At 36.3% G+C, this 19,285-nt stretch overlaps 1 protein-coding gene across 7 annotated transcripts in view; it reads left to right on the top strand.

The window, feature by feature from the left end:
* LOC131045101 (uncharacterized) overlaps positions 1–19,285 on the top strand; it is a 197,239-nt gene that overhangs the window by 146,762 nt on the left and 31,192 nt on the right. For 3 of the 7 annotated variants that reach the window (XR_009105767.2, XR_009105764.2, XM_057978630.2), the window contains one exon: positions 10,305–10,511. The exons of 1 other annotated variant lie outside the window; for it this stretch is intronic. The gene's annotated coding sequence lies outside the window, so the exon portion shown is untranslated. Of the gene's footprint in view, positions 1–1,527; positions 1,723–1,809; positions 1,963–10,304; positions 10,512–19,285 lie in introns of those variants that run through there. 3 more of the 7 variants (XR_009105765.2, XM_057978632.2, XR_009105763.2) reach the window with 2 other exon arrangements.

Genomic DNA, 19,285 nt, shown 5'->3' with positions numbered 1-19,285 from the left:
TTACCCCTACTACTCTTATAATTATGCAATTCTTGAACAATGGGGTGTCTGACCTTAATTGGGGTGTCATCCTCTCAATGCATGTCATGAGGCTTTCAATAAACTCTCTATTAGAGTTTGAGAAGCCATTTGAAGCATGTTATAGGACTTGCTTGGACTCACCCACACTCGGCAAGTCCCAGGGCAAGCTAGGGCAAATGAGTCTTGTGGGCTCGAGACTCAGTGTGAGGGATTTTGAAAGATTCGATAGATCTGATGATTCTCACTGGCAAGACTCGACCGTGACAACTAGGTGAAAAAACAATTAAAAAAACACTTGAAACAAAAACTTGTAAAGTTATCCCCACCCTAAAAAGCCATTCGTTTTGTTTTCAAACACAAGGAGAAGATGAAAACTACTTTTTGAGCAAAATTCTATGTCATTGGAGAGAAAACTAGTAGATTGATTGAGAACTAAACAATGATCGAAGATCATTGAGGCAGGTTTTTAGCTGCCATTGACGTATCTAGAGGAGCTTGAGAAGGATTTGGAAGAGGCCACCATTGATTTGGAGCAAATTGAAGAAGTATTTTTTTTAATTTTTATTTTCAAATTTTCATTTTGTTCTACATTTGTTTTATTTTATTTCATTTTAGGTTAATGGAAAAAACAAAAAACCCTAGCTATCAAATAATCAAAATCCTAGCTATTTTTTGTATTTTTTTTCTTTATTTTTTAGATTCAAACCCTAAGTGTTCTTAGTTTTTTCTTATTTTCTTTAGTTTAATTTAATCAGAAAGTGTAAATGTTAATATTTTTCCATTTTATAATTTATTGCAGCCTATTCATTTATAAATTGATCCAATTTTTAAACCACATTGTCTAGACTCTAGCCCAGTTAGAAAGGATCCTTGTTGGAAACGTGGCATCCCTAAGGCAAAAAAGGTGAAGTAACATGTTTTTATTGCAAAAGAAAATTTGATGGGGGGAGATGTTAATAAATTAAAGTATCATCTTGCACACATACCATGCCATGATGCTAAACCTTGCACACAAGAGCCCCTTGAAGTTATTTGTGAAGTGCAAAGTCAACTAGACTTTTGAGAAAAAAGAGGCAAAGGGAAGAAATGGTAGGCATTGATGGAGAGAGGTCTTCAATTCCTCCGTTTCCTAGATCTATGAGCAGTGGTAGTGGTTGTGGTAGTGGTAGTGGCAATGTAAGTATTGGGTCTAAAACACGTAAATTTCATACAATATAGATTCATATTTTGTTCCAGACACTACTCTAGGTTCCTAACCATCACTTGAGAGCATGGGTTGGAACACGGACAAGCATACGAGCCTGCAAAAAATTCAATTGGAGACTTCTGGTTCTATTGCACTATTTCATTCCATGGAGCTAGGTAATTATTATTATTATTTTAAAATACATAGTTTGATTTCTCTGTCTATTGATTTTTTCCTTTTAAGAGCATGCACATCATTGAAGATTGTAAAGTTAAACTCAAAGTTTAAAGTTCTTATTTTGTTTATTTGATTTGTTTTAGGTCTGCTTATTGGCAAAATATGATAGATGCCATTACTGTTTGTGGTGCGGGGTTCAAAACCCCTAATGACAAGGAGATAAAAGGTTCTATTTTGACTGAAAAAGTGGTTGATGTGCAAGGCAAATTGATGAGCAATGTGATACATGACTGATTAAAGTAGTAGAACATTGTTGAATTTTCTTGTTTCTTCCTCAGGTAATTGTACTTTGTAAAATCCATTGATATAGTGATTAAGATTTTTAATTTCTAATTTATTGGATTGCTGATTTTTTTCTTTCTTAGGTGGCATAGTGTTCTTGAAGTCAATTGATGCTTCTGGAAACACAAAAAATGTTGAGTTCCTTTGTGAGGCCTTGGAGGGAGTCTTGGCCAAAGTGGTTGAGGAGAACATAGTACAAATAGCTACGGATAATGCATCAAATTATTTTGCTGCAGGTAGACTTCTTATGAATAGGCACACCCCTCCTTGTTCTACTCACCTTGTGTTGCTCATTGGCTTGACCTCATCTTTGAGGATCTTAGTAAACTTCGTTGGATCAACACACAAACACACACACACACACACATACACTTGGTATCTAAACCTTGTGAGGAAATTCACACACACACACACTTGGTATCTCAACCTTATGAGGAAATACACACACCCATACACCCACACACACATGGTATCTCAACCTTTGAGGAAATACACACTCACACACACACACACACACACACACGATCGTCAACCAAGGAGATTGACATGGTTGATTGTTTTTCAGTGAGTGAAGTTTCTGGCAACCAACAAAGGAGTTTGGAAAGATAGTTTTCCATTATAATTTTGTTCATATTTCCATTTCTTTGCTTATTTTGTTTACACTTATTTATGTTATTTTTTTACTATAACTGTAGTTAATAGAGCCTTAAAAGTTGTTCTCCTACGAGCTGCTAATGGAGAGAAGCCCACAATGGGCTACATATATGAGGGCATTGATAGGGTGAAGGAGGCCGTTAGATTTGTTTATTTAGGGGTTGAGGCTAAGTACCATTCCATAGGGGAGATCATTGATCGATGATGGCACCTTCAACTTCAAAAGCCTTTACATGCAGGTGCCTACTTCTTCAATCAAGTGTTTTAATTTTGCCCAAATTTCATGGCCAATGAGGAGTTGTTGAGTGGGCTTTGCACAATTGTAGAGCAAATGGCACCTGATTCATTAGTTGGAGCAAAGATAGTCAATGAGATAGAGATCTTCAAGCTTGCACAAGGAGACCTATTTGCATGAGAGATATGCAAGGCAAGTTAGACAACATTGCAGCCAATTAAAAATCTATTAAAGGCATAATTTAAATTTAAAAATTAAACTTTTTTCTCTTTTATTATTTTAGGTTAATAACTTAATATATAAAGTGAACTATTAAACTCAAAGTTACATAATAGAAATGATTTTATTTTTTCTCAATGTAGATGCATAGTGGGAGATGTTTGGTGCTAAGGTGCCAAACCTTCAGAGGATTGTAGCTCGTGTCTTGAGCTAGCCATGTAGTGCTTCAGGATGTGAGCACAGTTGGAGTATGTTTGAGCACATACACTCCAAAAAGTGCAATAGGTTGTGAGTGAAAATGTTGAATGATCATATGTATGTTTGACAACCTTCACCTTGGTCACATATAGATCTTGTGTGTTGACTTGTCTCCTATCATTTTAGAGGAAGTTGATCCACAGTTAGAGTGGATTACTAAGGTTGACGTTCTTGTCTTTAGCGATGATGAATTGGCATGAGTTGTTTAGGTTGACTGAGAGGTAGAGGCAATAGGCATGGTAGAGGAAGACAAAGCATGAGGAGACCCCTTGGATGTTGGTGTGGATGTCATTGAGTCTAAGGCATGGGCATATATCATGGCTGCATCATTATCCGATCTATCTTAGACACCCACACAAGAGGGCTGAGTGATACGGGCTCCTCTGAGCCATAGACTTCTAGCTTTTGTTTTGATATTTGTTTGGAACTTTTGATGCCATGGATTTCATATTCGGTGAGTTTTGTATATATTTTGATCTGACAATATTTGTATTTTATATATCTAAATGTGTTGTTTCCTTTAGCTAAAATTTGCATTTTTATACTTATGCGATCAATGTATACTTGTGTATGTGATCAAAGTAGCTTCTATTCGATGAGATTATTGTGTCTTGAAGGTTTATTTATTAAAGGGTGCATGAAACAAGTTTAAATCGTTAAAAATCTTTGAATTTCATGTGTTTTTCAATTTGCCGAGTCTGAGTAAGTAAAAATCAGCTTGCTAAGTCCGAGCCAAATCTAAGTCTTGTAACAGTAATCTAAATAGAAGAAACTTGAAGTTGAGGACGTACCCTGTTAGATGGGTGGGTTGGTGGAGTTGAGTGTTCCACGCCAAATTAGTGATCATGCAAATGGGATCAAATTTAATGCTGGCCTCCTTGTAATAGTTTCAGATGGACTCTTTGGCCCTATCCATGGCCTCATAAATGTACGGCAATGGGTTTTGATCCCCATATACCAAACTTACAATTTACAAATACAAAAAGATTAAAGCTACAAATTTATAATGGAAGACAAAAAATAAAATAAAAAATTATAATTTGAATTTAAAAATCAAGGTTTTGAGCTTACCTTCATGATCGTTGTATCCTTTTGTGCAAAAATATTATCAAAGACTATTGAAACCCTCTCTCCTTAATGCTTTTTTGAATATGATGAGTCTAGCCATGCTCAACTCACAAACATCCGTTTCAAGGAAGTCAACAAACCAATAATATTTTGGAAGATTAGGAAAATTGTTGCAGACCTTGTGGCACTCAATTGCATCAGCTCTATATCTTTGGTGAGATCTCTCATCAAGCTAAGAAACAAAGGATGATCATAAATAAATTTTATTGTGCTTCTTGCATGTTTTACAACTGGTCTCACTCGACCAAATTTGCGTGTCCTCCAAAAGAAGGTTAAGGCAATGTGCTGCACAAGGGGTCCAAAAGAGTGACCGATGCCTCTCTTTAAATATAACCTACATGCACAAGGTACAACATTTTAATTTTTAAAATACAAATGGTTTAGCCCACATTCAACATAAATTACTATAAATCAGCATATATTTAGCCTAAAATTAGTATAAATTAACATAAGTTTGTTTAAATAAGAAAAGAAAGGTTAAAATCAAAAAAGTAATTTGCGTATACAAAAAAACAGTGAATTCATTAAAACTACCAATATAAATAAACAAAAAAGATTCATAAATCCAATTTTTTGGAAGTAAATTTCAAAATACTACAAGTCTTGGGAAATTATGAATATTAAGTGGTTACCAACTAAAATGAATTTAAATGCTTGCAAAAAAAATAAACTTAAATGTTTGAGGAGCCCACTCAATTGTTTCGTCAATCTTGTGTTTTATTTCCACTAACAAGGGTTATGAATGGCAAATTTCAATTTTGTAGAATAAGGTCACAATCTGAGAATGAGCCCTATCCTATTCGAAAAAAATAACGAGTACAAAAGCCTGATAGAAGTTATCACCTTTCTTTGGCATAGTTGCTAGTGCAACACCACAACCTTAAAAAATGTGATTATTTTATGAGAGCAAAATACACTGAAGGGTACATTGCAACACAATCTCCCACAAAGAGCTCAAGCAGCACAATCCTCTAGGCCAACTACACAAGTGCGAATGAAGGAAGTTGGAGTAAACTAACTCAAACCCATCAGCCCAAAACTATGATTCTAGATTGCTGAAGAAAAGTGAAATATAATGTGAAATAATTCATCGATTCTCAAAATTCAAACAAAGCACACATTGTGATGGAACACAAAAATCTAGCACAAAAACAAAATCTAGGAAAAGGGTAAAGCACCAAAGCTCCTCCATCAATGTAGTAGTCTCCCCCACCTTGAACCCAATTTCTAATCCCAATGATCAGATATTTTATTTCCTTTGCTCCTAATAAGACACTCCCTAGCCTCTTCTAGGTCAAAGATACCACTGAGGGATTGGTTACACAAGCAAGAGTCAAACCAAAAATTTGCAAAGATTAGAGTTGATAATGTCATGAGATGCAATCATAAAATTCGAAACTAATTGAGGAAGAAGTTGTGAGCATCTTGGATCCTCAAATTTTTATTTGAACAAAGAGCTCTAGCTTGCATTTGGATCATTTAAAAGCCTACTTGTTATGCTCCAAAGGCCAAGTTTGCATATCCAAATTCTTAACACCAACACCTCTGCAAGACTTCAAGCCATATACCTTTTCCTAGCAAGTAAAGGAATTTTTTTTTTTTTTTTTATATTGCCCTACCTAGAAAATTCCTACATAACTAGGCTTGATTTGGGGACTGGAAGGACAAAAAGAAAGTAATTTGGAATAGCGTGCAGCACAACTTTGACCTTGAGAAGATGACCGATGAGAAATAGTGCAAGATGCCAGTTTTTTTTTGACTTTTGATCATGTCCTTCCATCATCTATCCCTGCATACACAAGTAAAAAGGGGAACACACAATGCTTACTACAAAGGGAGGTTGGGTGAAAGCTAGGAACTTCTCTAATTGTAGCTTGAAGATGATTGGCCAACATTGAGGAAAAGAAAAATCAGAATTCTCGTTATTGATGAGTCGACTTGAGTCTTAGCCATAGAAATCAAGAATATCCTTCCACAATAGCTTCAATGATATGAGGGATTCTCAAACATAATAGTATCATCTACAAACTGCCCATAAGCAACCAATGGAATCGAGGGTGTCATGCAAACGTTTGACAACACACCACCTATGTTGGAATTTTTGTCAATTGATGTCATAGGGTTGTTTGAGCTTGTAAAGATGCTGATTATGCATTTTGGTCAAATTGAGTTGTTTGCTTTTTGATTGAGCTGCTTGTGTTCCTGGTTGAGCAGCTTGAGCTGGTTGGTTACCTGGTTGAGGCGCTTGTCTGCTTGCTGGAGCTGCTTGGGTGTCTAATTGAGCAGGGTGTGTGTCTGCATCAGCAGCGTGAGTGTCTACTCGTCAAATGTGTCAGCTGCTATGTCAGATTTATGTGCCGAGTCATTTTTGACGCATCATTATTTGATTTTTCAAACCTTCGGTGGTCTGATGTCAATATTCATTTCAGATTTTCAATACGTGTTTTTTGGTGATTAATGTCTTTATGCTTTTTATAGGCTATGGTTTTATTTGTTGACTATTCCTGGAGCAATGACTTTCTTGAGCAGTAAATCTTGCTTTATATTTTTGGAGACGTAAGTATATTAAAAACGACTGAGAAATAATAAATTGGGAGATAGGAATTTGCCGGGAAAGAAGTAATGTGCCTCCGTTTCAAAAAAGGTATGTGTTTGAGTTTTTATCTTTGGCTGAACCAGGTGTTAAGTTTTTTGGTTGTCAGTTTTATTTTTGACGTGTTCAGAGTTGTGTCAGAAGGTGCAGTTCTCTTTATTGAACATTGGAAATACTTTTTCGAAATACATTTTCTGAGTAGTGCATGGGGGCAGTTTTATTTCTAGACATGGCTGGCAATGATTTGAAGAGTTCATGGAAGACGTTATTGCAGAGCTCGTGCTTTATGGGAGTATTTTTTTAAAAATATGGGTTTACAGATTTACTATTTGAAGAAGAGTTGACTTGTAATGACAAAGTGGAAGTTGTGTTTGTGTGTTGAGGAGCTTTCATATTTTGTTTGGTGTATGTTGGGGTGTGAAAGTGAGAAATTTTTTCTGATCGAAAATTTATAGAAGCCGTGAAAATTCTTTTTGTTTTTATAAAGAAAAAGAGAATGGACATGAAAAGTAAGTAACTATGGGTATGATTCTGGAATATTTTGAGTGCTGATTAGATATGTGCAGGCCCATGATATAGTGTGTGGAGTGTTCTTTCTGAAATAGTTTATGAGAAAATAATGGACAAGGCAATGATATACTTCTGAGGAGTTTCATATCAGTCATTGAAGAAATTTTGTTTCACGTTGTAGTGGAGTGTTCAATTATTTACTTCTGAGCAGTGTCAATCAGCTAGAGTTAAGAAATGTTTACAAAAGTTGAAGTTGGTGCTTCAGATTTTGAAAGGTTTAAGTTGGTGCTTCAGATTTGAGAAGTTGGTATTTTGAAAGGGTTGGTGCCCTTTGTGAGTTGAAGCTCACTTTTGTATAATTGGGTTGGTGCCCATTTGTTTGAGATTAATAAGAGCCTCTTAATGCCGTGGTTTTTTATCCGAAAGGGTTTTCCATGAGATATATTGTGTGTATGCTTTGCTAGTTGTTTCTCTTATGTTTCATTTTGTTTAATTTTGAAAATTGTATTGAAAAGTCTCAAATAGTGATTTCTTTTTTATGAGAAGCCAAAAGATCTCAAGACTATTGCAAGAAACTTCCAGCATACACAGTCATAGGCTTTCTCAATGCTTAGCTTAATAGTCAGTCCTTTAAGTTTGTACTTATTAAGAGAATGGATGACCTCATGAGTAACAATAATGCCATCCAAAATTTGCCTTCCCTCAACAAAGCTACTTTGTTCCTCATAAATAATCCCTGGGAGAGAGGTTTATAGCTTTCTAGAAATAGCCTTGGAGATAATCTTGTTAAGGGGATAAAAAAGGGTGATTGTTTTGAAATCAGCAAAAGGAGGAGGATTGGGATTTTTAAGAAACAAAAACATCAATGTACATTTGAAATCCCTGAAACCTTCACCATGTTTAAGGCATTCATTGACAATTGTTGTAACATCTTTCCTTAGAAGATCCCATAAGAATTGTTAAAAGTCTGCGTGAAGGCAACTAAAGCCAGAAGCCTTGTTGCCTTTGAGAGCAAAGACAATCCTACGAATCTCCTCATTAGAAAAGGGACCCACTAACCAGGAAATCTCCAACTCATCAATAAGTTGAGGAATACGACCAAGAAGCCTAGTTGAAGCTTCTTGATAAACCTGCTGATCAACAAACAACTTGTCAAAGTATTTGATATCTTTTAAAGTAATCTCATTGGGTGATTCCAAGAGAGCTATTGAGGCATCAGTAGTGCTTCACCATTGTGACTGAGTAAAAATATTTAGAGTTCTTGTCACCATCTAGGGTCTAATAATCCCTAGATTTCTGCTTCCAAAAAATATTCTCCTTCATCTGCTCTTGCTCTTGGAGGGCGAGCAACCAAGATTCTTCCTCCACAAATGTATCTATAAGTACCTAGAATTGAAATAATAGGATAACCTTAGCTTGATTCTACTCAATAGCCATGCTAGCTACAAAAATATTCCCAAAGACCTTATTCTAGGTGAAGATGTGGTTTTTAACAAACTAGATTTTTTGGGCTAACATAAACATTGTAGAACTTGAAGACTTTGGACACTCCATCACCATCGGGTTATGGCATCAAGCTAATCTTTATTCTACAGTCAGATGAATTCAAACCTAAACAGACTATGAAGAGGACTCAAGCCCACCGAAACATTCAAACATAGTGGAAAGTAGTAAAATACAACCAAGAGAATAGTAGATTTCAAAAGCCAATGATGGTTCAACCAAATCAGAGAAATGAAAAACTGATTCCCTCCTTTTCGCAAAGGGACTGCACTAGCTCTAGAGGTCACCTTCTGGAACCAAGATGGTTATCAGCCATGCTTTGGGAAGGTTTCCCACCTACATTTGTTTTGAAAGTTCACCTGAAACTGCTGTTGACCTATTCTTGCTAACTGTTACCTACTCTTCTGACACTAGCCTTCCACCATTCACCTGCACCAGGCTACACAATCCTTTTTTCTTTTGACTGGCCAAGCCATGGAACTCTTCCTCTAGACCAACCCTTCCATTGCGACTCCATCGTTGCCTAAAATCCACAAGGACAGATATTAAGTGTGATCAGATTTTTATGTCATGCAATTTTGTGATATTCATTTAATTGTTTTTGCAAAGGGCTTCATTGATTGAATACAGATAGCCAATTATTGCGGGCTTTGTATTACAATTGTTGTTAATTTAGATGCTTGTAGCTTTGTATACAACATTTGGGTATTTGATTTATGACATCTTTTATCTTGTGTATATTATCAAAATCTTTGATTCAACACTTGTGTACACGTGCTTTCTTGTGTCTGCGATTTGACTAGAAAGTTTGTGTGTTGTGTTATGATAAGTTAACTTGTCCATGAAGTTATAAGTTCTATCAATTGCGTGGAAGAATTGTTTAAGTCTTGTGTTCACAGCCAAGAACCAAAAATTAATGTTGCAAATTAGTTTATTATCTATTACATGTTTAAATTTGCAAAAGTAAGCAATGTACATGTAAAGATTTTAAGTTTATCCATAAATTAATCTTCTAAGGTTTAATTTTTTATTTTTACAATGGATCTTCTCTTCCATTTTGTGTTGGGACAAATTTAAACACAAATATTAGGACAATGTTTGTCCCTCATTTATCAGGACAAATTAATACAACGAATATTAGGACAGTGTTTGTCCTTTTGTAACCATAAATTGTTTTTTGACAAAAGTTACTTTGAAAACTGGGAATGTGGACATTATATGTGAAAACATTTATTATATGGGATACTTTTGTTCAATATCAGCCAAAAACCATCAATTTGGAGTCAGATTGACACAAAAAATGAAGAATGTTCCCTCAAATTACAATTTTATATGGGGATCCTTTGTCTTGATTTCTTATAAACTACAACAGTGTAGGATGTTCCAATCTCTCCTTTTTGGTTTCGGGTAGTTTGGATGTACTTGAGTGGTGACAGATACTCGACATGTACCTGACACATTTTTTGTGTGTTCTCCAGTTAGCAAGATGTGGAGCACGTGGGGAACACATCTCGAGAATGTAGGGGACACAGGAAATGGATCCTAACCTGTGTTTTACTGCTTTCTAATGTATTTTCAATTTTCAATATAACTGTATAATCAAATAAAATTGTAATACCCACTTTTAAATCTTAATACATACAACTGGTTTCTATGATGAAATGGTCTTCATATGCCTTTGGACATGTTTGCATGGCTCATTTTTAGTGGACATGGCTTTGGTGCAATCCTTCAAGTGTAATTTGGCATTTGATCAGAGTAAATATATTATATTATTTTTCTTCCTACAAAATCTGCACTTGCTTAATTTGCAATGCTTCTAAACCATAACCCTGTTCTAGCAAGTTTTTTCATAATTCAATTTAGTTTTGTACATTGTACAGTGATATTCATGCACTTAACAGTATCTGATCTATTTAGTACTGTCTTATTTCCAGTGTTCCACGGGCGTTGGGGACGGGGGGACGGGGGGGACGCGTTTCGGGGACGGGGGGACCAAGGGCCTAAATTTGGGGACGGCGGCGGGGTGGTGGTGCTCATATACTTATACATATACATATAGTACTTGAAAAACTAGTTTTGAAAAGATGTATGATAGTATTACAGTGTAAGAATTACATTTCAAATGAGACTATAGGAAATTTGAAATACTAAATCTAAATACCAAGATTTCTAAGTTGTGTTGTTATATGGAGCCTAATCAAACTCGGAGGTTAGATTTTTCCTACTTCTATCGGCCCAGTTTCTCCCTATATTTTTCAATGGGGGTTTGAGGGCAGTGCCCCCAAGTTGGAGTCAAGGGGCATCGCTCCTTGTGGGGTCAAGGGGCAGCGCCCCTTGCGCGTTCCCTGTCGTGATACAGGGCGGGGTCGAGGGGCAGTGCCCCGCGAGGCCAAAAATATTTTTATTATTTTCTGAAGGCGTCGGGTGTTATTTTTCTATTGGCCCACGTCCAATTAGAGTTACCCCTTAACCCTCAAAAAACTTAAAAACTCACTTTTTTTTTAAATTTAAATTTTAAACATTGCATATAAGTGGGGGCGACAGGAGACGTCTGGGCATCTCCCCGTCTTTGGAGAGACGTCTGCACGTCTCTTGAAGGACGGGTAGACGCCCAAACGTCTCCCAAGGAAACGTGGAGGCGTCGCTATGTCTCTCTGGGAGACGCCCAGACGTCTCCCAAGGAGACGTCTCCACGTCTCCACGTCTCCTTGGGAGACACGTCCCGGCAGCGCTTGGGTGGCGGTGGCGGGACGGCGGGGGATGTCGCGTCCCCGTCCCCGGGACGTTTCTGACGGGGGGACGCGCCCAAAAAGGGGGGGGGGGATGCGTCCCCGTGGAACACTGCTTATTTCCGATCTCTCTATTTTTAATATGCATCCTCCTTTACAACTCGGAGGTAAAATACACAGTTTTAGACTTTTATCCATTAACCACTAGCCATTATACTTGGATGTCTATTTTGTGATCTGAGTTACTTAGTGTTTCATTCCATTTGGGAGACTAATGAAATTCAATTCATGCATGACTAGAAAGTGGCTTGTACATTAGTCAACCCGAAAGGTATCACCAAAAACTCAAAGTATCCATTGTGGCATTTAAAAGCTGTCTTTCTTATATCCTCCTTCCTCATCTTCATCTGATAGTAGCCTAATCTCAAATCAATCTTCAAAAAATAACATCCATCCTTCAACTCATCTTTCAACTCATCAATCTTGGACATCCATGCTGTCCCATCCTTCACCAAAACCATTGTTGAAGCAAAAACGCTCTTGTGGGGTCTAATATGCCCCATTTCTAGTAACTCACTGGCTTGGCACCCTCCTCTAGCTCTATTACATGCTCTATCCCTCTCTCAAGTTCCTATGCTTTGTTAGCAACTTTTAGATGTCTTGATGGTAATTGTTCTTTTGATGATTCGCAACTATAGGCATTATAGGACACTCGTCTGCCCATTACACTAGATCATGTCTAATCAAACGCTCCATCCTTTTGATGGATACAACTTAGGGACCCCCATCTATTAACCCTTTGAGCACTATTTTCTTCCGTTTGATTTGAACTTCATCTCCATTTTCTGCAAATTGAAGAACTCCACAAGAGATAGCATCCGGGGCATCCCTAAACCACATTAGTGTCCCCTATAAAAGAGCTTATATCCATAAGCTACTATCACCTTGAAGCCGTTATGTCCTTCAGTTTGAAGTCCTCTCGTAGCCACAAAGTCCTCATCAATAAAATTATGAGTGGCACCTATATCAATAAGTGTTATTATTTTCTCCCCCTGTAGTACATCTCTAGCCCTTTAATGTTACTTCTTTTTGGGCATTAGAGAGTTGCACAATGGTACTACCAATTCTTTGCTCTTAATTTGATTAGCTTTCCTTTTCACTGCTCTCTAAATCAGGTCATTGATCTAATTTTTCTGATGTTGATTCTTTGCTGAAGAGTACTCTAATTGCTTTGTTTTAGCCTTTACTTTACATTTGTGGGATGGGTCCCAAAGCTCCCTGTAATGAAAGCACATTTTTTTCCTTCAAGGATCATTCCATTGCTCATTGTCTAACCCGTTAGATTTATTTTGTGATTGATTGGATTCCCTATTAAAATGCGTCGTATCTTGGTCCTTCTTGTGATAGAATCCCTTAGGCTAAAATTTGCTCCTAGAAGTAGAAGCCTCTATGTGTTTAGCCTTCTCTGTGGCTTCTTGCAAAGTAGGTGGATTTAGTGCCTTAATCCAACCGCTCAAAGGATATCTAAGGCCATCCATGAATAGAACCATTAGCCTTCTCTTTGAAATATTAGTGACCACACTGAAAGTCTCTAAAAAACAGCAACATAAGTATCTAGGAACCCCACTGTTTCAACCAAGTCAACTCTTTGAAGGTCCACTTTGGTTTTTTCTTGTCAAATCTCTCAATAAACCTCTCTATAAACTCAGCATAAGAGGTGATCTAATCATGATACATAATGATCATCCCATGGTACCACGATCTCACCACTCATGTCCAATACCATCCAGGTGTATAACAACATGCTTGATTGCTTCTTTTGGCATGCAATTGAGCTAAAAATAAGTATCTACTTTCTGCACCCTAGCTCTTGTTGAAGTCTTCCTTGATCCATCATAGTAAGGAAGGGTTAGTTTTCCAACCTTTTATTTGCGAGTCATAGTTATATGTTCTTCCACCAACACAAGGTCTATGCTTCATTTTGAGGTTAATATAGTCTCTAAGTGATATGGTAACTTGCTATTTTGGACCTCCATCTGTCTAGTGCTGCATGAACTGATTTTGCAAATCTGGGGACTCATTTTCAACTTGTGGTTGAATCCTAGGTGGGAAAACTAGCATTTGGGATCTAGAATTGTAACAATATTCTCTGAGTTGCAACCATTTCACCAATGCTCTTTTCTGTCTTGAAATGTAATTTTTGAGATACCTCTCAACCCATTTGTTCAATATCTCTATTTGCCCATCTGCCTATGAGTGGTAGATTGTGTTGGAAGTGAGCTCAATCCCACTCAATTTGAAGATTCCTTGCCAAGCCCACATTAATCACCATATGGTGGGGGTTGAGATGAGAATAATCATTATGTATACCTTTTTACCAAGAAATTTGGAGGATAGATTGTAGTTTTGAGAATGACTTTCTTAGTATTATAGTTTTATACCACGAACTTAAAACTATTGGTGGAACAAGGAATTAGATCTGGACATGCTATTGTATACTTAACAAAATATCAAGAACATACATAACACATCATTTTGGAACCCAAAATAATTTGTATCATTTATATTCATTCAATACATCATATATATCCTTATAATTCTTATATTCTTTTATACATTTATATTAAATCTTCTATTACATCCCTTTCTCTATATTATATCCTTCTATATCTCTCTCTCCTCCTAGTAATTACATTTTACAATATATTTATATCTAGGAGATGGGATGTGACCAATACCTAGTATTCCTACTATACATGCTATGTTCCAAATCCTAGATTCCATGGGCTTGATGCAACAAGATGCAATATGTTTTTTGGAACTTTGTTTGTCTACTCCTTTCTTGCCAACATCATCCCTCTTCAAGGCTCGACTTATGCTCAAGTTAATGCTACAATTACCAAAAAGATATCCTTATATATCTCCTTAAGACTCTCAAAATTGATGTGCCACCGAGATTTTGCTAACTATAGTTGTTGTATGTGGACTTATATCTTCATTCGTATATTTTCTAGTTCTATAACTGTAGTGGGTATGTGGATCTTTTGAGCTAAGTGTTTTGTGTCCTAAAGGATACAAGTAATATGGGCCAATGATAGATTGACTACTACTACTCTCAACTAATAAATTTAGTGCTGAGTTTTGCCCCTTTGATCTTGTGGCTATTGGTATTGTCCATGTAATGCTTCATTGCTTACTCGAACTTGGGCATATAAATCATTTAGTTCATCATAGTTAGTTGATCTTTGGATTATTTAAAGCTCCAATAGGTCCATTTCGGTTTTGATTAGGGCTACCACATTCATCCATTGCAAGAAAAAATGATATAAGTTGTTCACATCCCTCTCTATATTCTTCATCAAACTAATCTAGTTTTCCAATATAGAGTAGGCAACAACACATTTCTTCTGTTCTTCATCCATTTTTGTTGAAGCTTTGTAGTAATTTTTTAGTCTTAAGGTATCCTTTTGTAGTGTGGTTTCCTTTACTACTTCATCCATCAATATCCTCAATTAGACTGACAATGGTTGTGATGAGTCCCCTTTGATGTGAGGGAACTTTTTCTTTATTTGCTTCATGTAGTTGATATGAGCTTTCTACATGTTGCTTTAAGGTCTCCTCTCGAGTTGTTTGATGCAAGATATCCCCAATTGAAATTTGTACAATAGTGAGATGCCCCCTAAATCTACCTTGATCCAACTAAATGTATCTGGAAGAGATGTAGAGAGGTCACCGATTGTATCTATTTTTGCTTGGCCATAAAGTCCTTAATGAATTGCATAGGATATTTTGTGGAGAATGAGGGTGTGTTAGATTATGGAGGCTAAGAAGACTATTTTGAAGATTTTGCTCTTTATGTTTTGCTTTTTCTTCGTGCAATTAATGATAAGCTCTTGTGGTGACTTCCCTTATATCTACCTTAATGGCTTGCATAATCTCTTTCTTGTCTAATCTTTGCTTGAATTAGAGCTCTTTTGTCTATAAGATTCAAATTACTAATTATTTGAACCTTTTTTCATCCTTTATTGCTTTCTCCCTTGCAACTTGAGTAAACCGGCCAAGGAGTTTGAGAATTTATCTATTAAATCCTCTAAAAACATTTGAGGCCACCATGTATCTTAGCAATGCATTTTCGATGATCAATTTATTGGGGGCGATCGTGTTGGTCTGTTTCTATAATGTCACGTTGAAGATGCTTGTCCAAAATAGGTGGATGCATAGTTGATTTTCAATTACCAAATTGACAATTTCAGGGAGTGATGGGTCCTCTAAAGGAAAAGTGTCTTCTACTCCTTTTTCTTCGTTTGCCTTAGTTTCTATAGTTTGCAGAGAGACGCTTCTTTGTTTTGAGACCCTTCTTTGTTCTTTGCTATTTCTTCTCTCCACTCATTTGCAATAAGGCCTCCATTGCCTCCTTCACTATGGGGTCTTTTCATGGAGGTATAGTGGGAAGTGTCGTCTTTCTAGGCCAACGGCTTTCCCCTTGTTTAGGTTATATGGAGCGTGTGCCCACTTGTAGTCTTCTGCATCTCCTAGGAGTGGATTCACTTTGCTCCTCTAGATTTGAAATAATAAAACCTCATCTTGCATGTAATTTCTCTTATGTCTTTTTCTCGTGATTTTTAGTCTTTCTTTTTCTTATCGATTCCATTAATTCCTAGTATGTGGGATGTCTCTCCATCATAGGGTCATTAGGGAGGTTGAATGGGGCATATTTGTAGGGCTCTATTTCTACGTCAATTACCTTATACGACAATTGTGGTATCCAAGAGGTTTAGGGTTTTATTGCCTCCATGATGTCATATTTTTCTACTAGAAAAACAATACTATCTATATGCTTCCTGACCATATCATATGAATTTCTCTTCCTATCTTGGAATTTCTTTTGAAAATATCTAAAGAACCCTTTTTATGTGGCTATGCAGGAGGTGACATCTTGGAAATGCTTCACATGGTCTTGGATTTGTGCCACAACTAGCCTAGTAGTATCCCATGCTTTCCTTGCAAAAGTTAGTAGTTGATGCATAAAATAGAATGCTATGAAAATAATTAGGATTCCATACTAGAAGTTGTAGTGTGATTGCTTGATGCACGCTCCATTGCCCAACAATTCCTAGCGCAAGACCTCAAAAGGTCAATATCCTGCCCTTCCATTACCATTTGGTATGCTACATGTATTGTAGTGGCAGTTGCATGCCCTCTCTATTGGTGTAGTAAACTTTATATGCTATCCCCACCATTGCATATTTGACTATTCAATTGGTGAATTGTAGTCACATTCAGGCTCTTCCCATCATTGGTAGCTGCAATCAATTGTCACCTCTATTATTTTGATAGATTTCTTTGGTTGTACCTGCCATTGCACCCAAAGTTTGGTGAATGAGAATTGAACTGCTTCCTTGGTAATCTTGTAGGGTTTGTCTAAGTAGAGATAATTGTAGATCGAGAAAATCGGGCAATAAATTATCAACAAAATCAAAGCGAATCACAAACCTTTAAACAATTATGCTAAAACCTCCTAATCTAACCAACAAAGGCATTGAAATGAATTGCAAAACATAAAATGAAATGAAATGATATCGCCATAGCATTCCTTAAAGGTGGCTCCATTGTTCTTCCTTTCTCCTCTAATTTGATGTAGCTCTCAATATGCTAGTGCAATTATGAATGAAAGCAATGATGATATCAAGGATACTAGAAAACGTGATTCTAAGTTTAAATGATTTCGATAGAGTAACAATGCATAAAAATTAGATGATTCAAATGAAGAACGAGGTCTCAATTTACAGAAAACTTGAGAGACAGTGGACGATTGGGATCGAAAAGATTTTTGAGGAAAGGACGACTGAGATCATGTTAGACATGATGAAGACGATGAAGATAAAGCAAAGGAGATGGAAGAAAGCAGATTTTTGAATGTGCATATCTGATTTCAAAATTTAAAATTAAGTTAAAGGACCCCTTGTTTAGGTTATATGGAGCGTGTGCCCACTTGTAGTCTTCTGGATCTCCTAGGAGTGGATTCACTTTGCTCTAGATTTGATTTAATAAAACCTCATCTTGCATGTAATTTCTCTTATATCTTTTTCTCATGATTTCTAGTCTTTCTTTTTCTTATCGAGTCCATTAATTCCTAGTATGTGGGATATCTCTGCATCATAGGGTCACTAGGGAGGCTGAATGAGGCATATTTGTAGGGCTCTATTTCTACGTCAATTACCTTATACGACAATTGTGGTATCCATGAGGTTTAGGGTTTTATTGCCTCCATGATGTAATATTTTTCTACTAGAAAAACAATACCTTCTATATGCTTCCTGACCATATCATATGAATTTATCTTCCTATCTTGGAATTTCTTTTGAAAATATCTAAAGAACCCTTTTTATGTGGCTATGAAGGAGGTGACATCTTGGAAATGCTTCACATGGTCTTGGATTTGTGCCACAACTAGCCTAGTAGTATCCCATGATTTCCTTGCAAAAGTTAGTAGTTGCTGCATAAAAAAGAATGCTATGAAAATAATTAGGATTCCATACTAGAAGTTGTAGTGTGATTGCTTGATGCACGTTGCATTGCCCAACAATTCCTAGCGCAAGACATCAAAAGGTCAATATCCTGCCCTTCCATTACCATTTGGTATGCTACATGTATTGTAGTGGCAGTTGCATGCCCTCTCTATTGGTGTAGTAAACTTTATATGCTATCCCCATCATTGCATATTTGACTATTGGATTGGTGAATTATAGTCACATTCAGGCTCCTCCCATCCTTGGTAGCTCCAATCAATTGTCACCTCTATTATTTTGATAGATTTCTTTGGTTGTACCTGCCATTGCACCCAAAGTCCGGTGAATGAGAATTGAATTACTTCCTTGGTAATCTTGTAGGGTTTGTCTAAGTATAGATAATTGTAGATCGAGAAAATCGGGTAATAAATTATTAACACAATCAAAGCGAATCACAAACCTTAAACAATTATGCTAAAACCTCCTAATCTAACCAGCAAAGGCATTAAAATGAAATGCAAAACATAAAATGAAATGAAATGATATCGCCATAGCATTCCTTCAAGGTGGCTCCATTGTTCTTCCTTTCTCCTCTAATTTGATGTAGCTCTCAATATGCTAGTGCAATTATGAATGAAAGCAATGATGATATCAAGGATACTAGAAAACGTGATTCTAAGTTTAAATGATTTCGATGGAGTAACAATGCATAAAAATTAGATGATTCAAATGAAGAACAAGGTCTCAATTTATAGAAAACTTGAGAGACAGTGGACGATTGGGATCGAAAAGATTTTTGAGGAAAGGACGACTGAGATCACGTTAGACATGATGAAGATGATGAAGAAAAAGCAAAGGAGATGGAAGAAAGCAGATATTAGAATGTGCATATCTCATTTCTAAATTTAAAATTAAGTTAAATGAGATATTGTCTAGAAAGATTGATTTTTGAAAATCAATTAAAAATAAGGAAAGATATTAGTTTCCCAAATTCGAAAACTAAGAGGATATTATGAAGGCTTAAATCTTTTTAAAAAATCACATATTATCCTCATATGAGAGGATAAATAGAGATAATTGATAAATAAGATTTATTAAAGATCTCATTATAAAAAATAGATAAAGATGAATTAAAAAATAAAATTTATTTATTCTTTATTTTGGAAGAAGATAAATACAATAAATTAATAAATATAATTTATTATTCACGTTTATGGG

Source organism: Cryptomeria japonica, chromosome 3 (assembly GCF_030272615.1).
Source record: "Cryptomeria japonica chromosome 3, Sugi_1.0, whole genome shotgun sequence".
Taxonomy (NCBI): domain Eukaryota; kingdom Viridiplantae; phylum Streptophyta; class Pinopsida; order Cupressales; family Cupressaceae; genus Cryptomeria; species Cryptomeria japonica.
The sequence above is the reverse complement of the archived record's forward strand: the minus strand, read 5'-3'. Positions and strand labels throughout refer to the sequence as shown.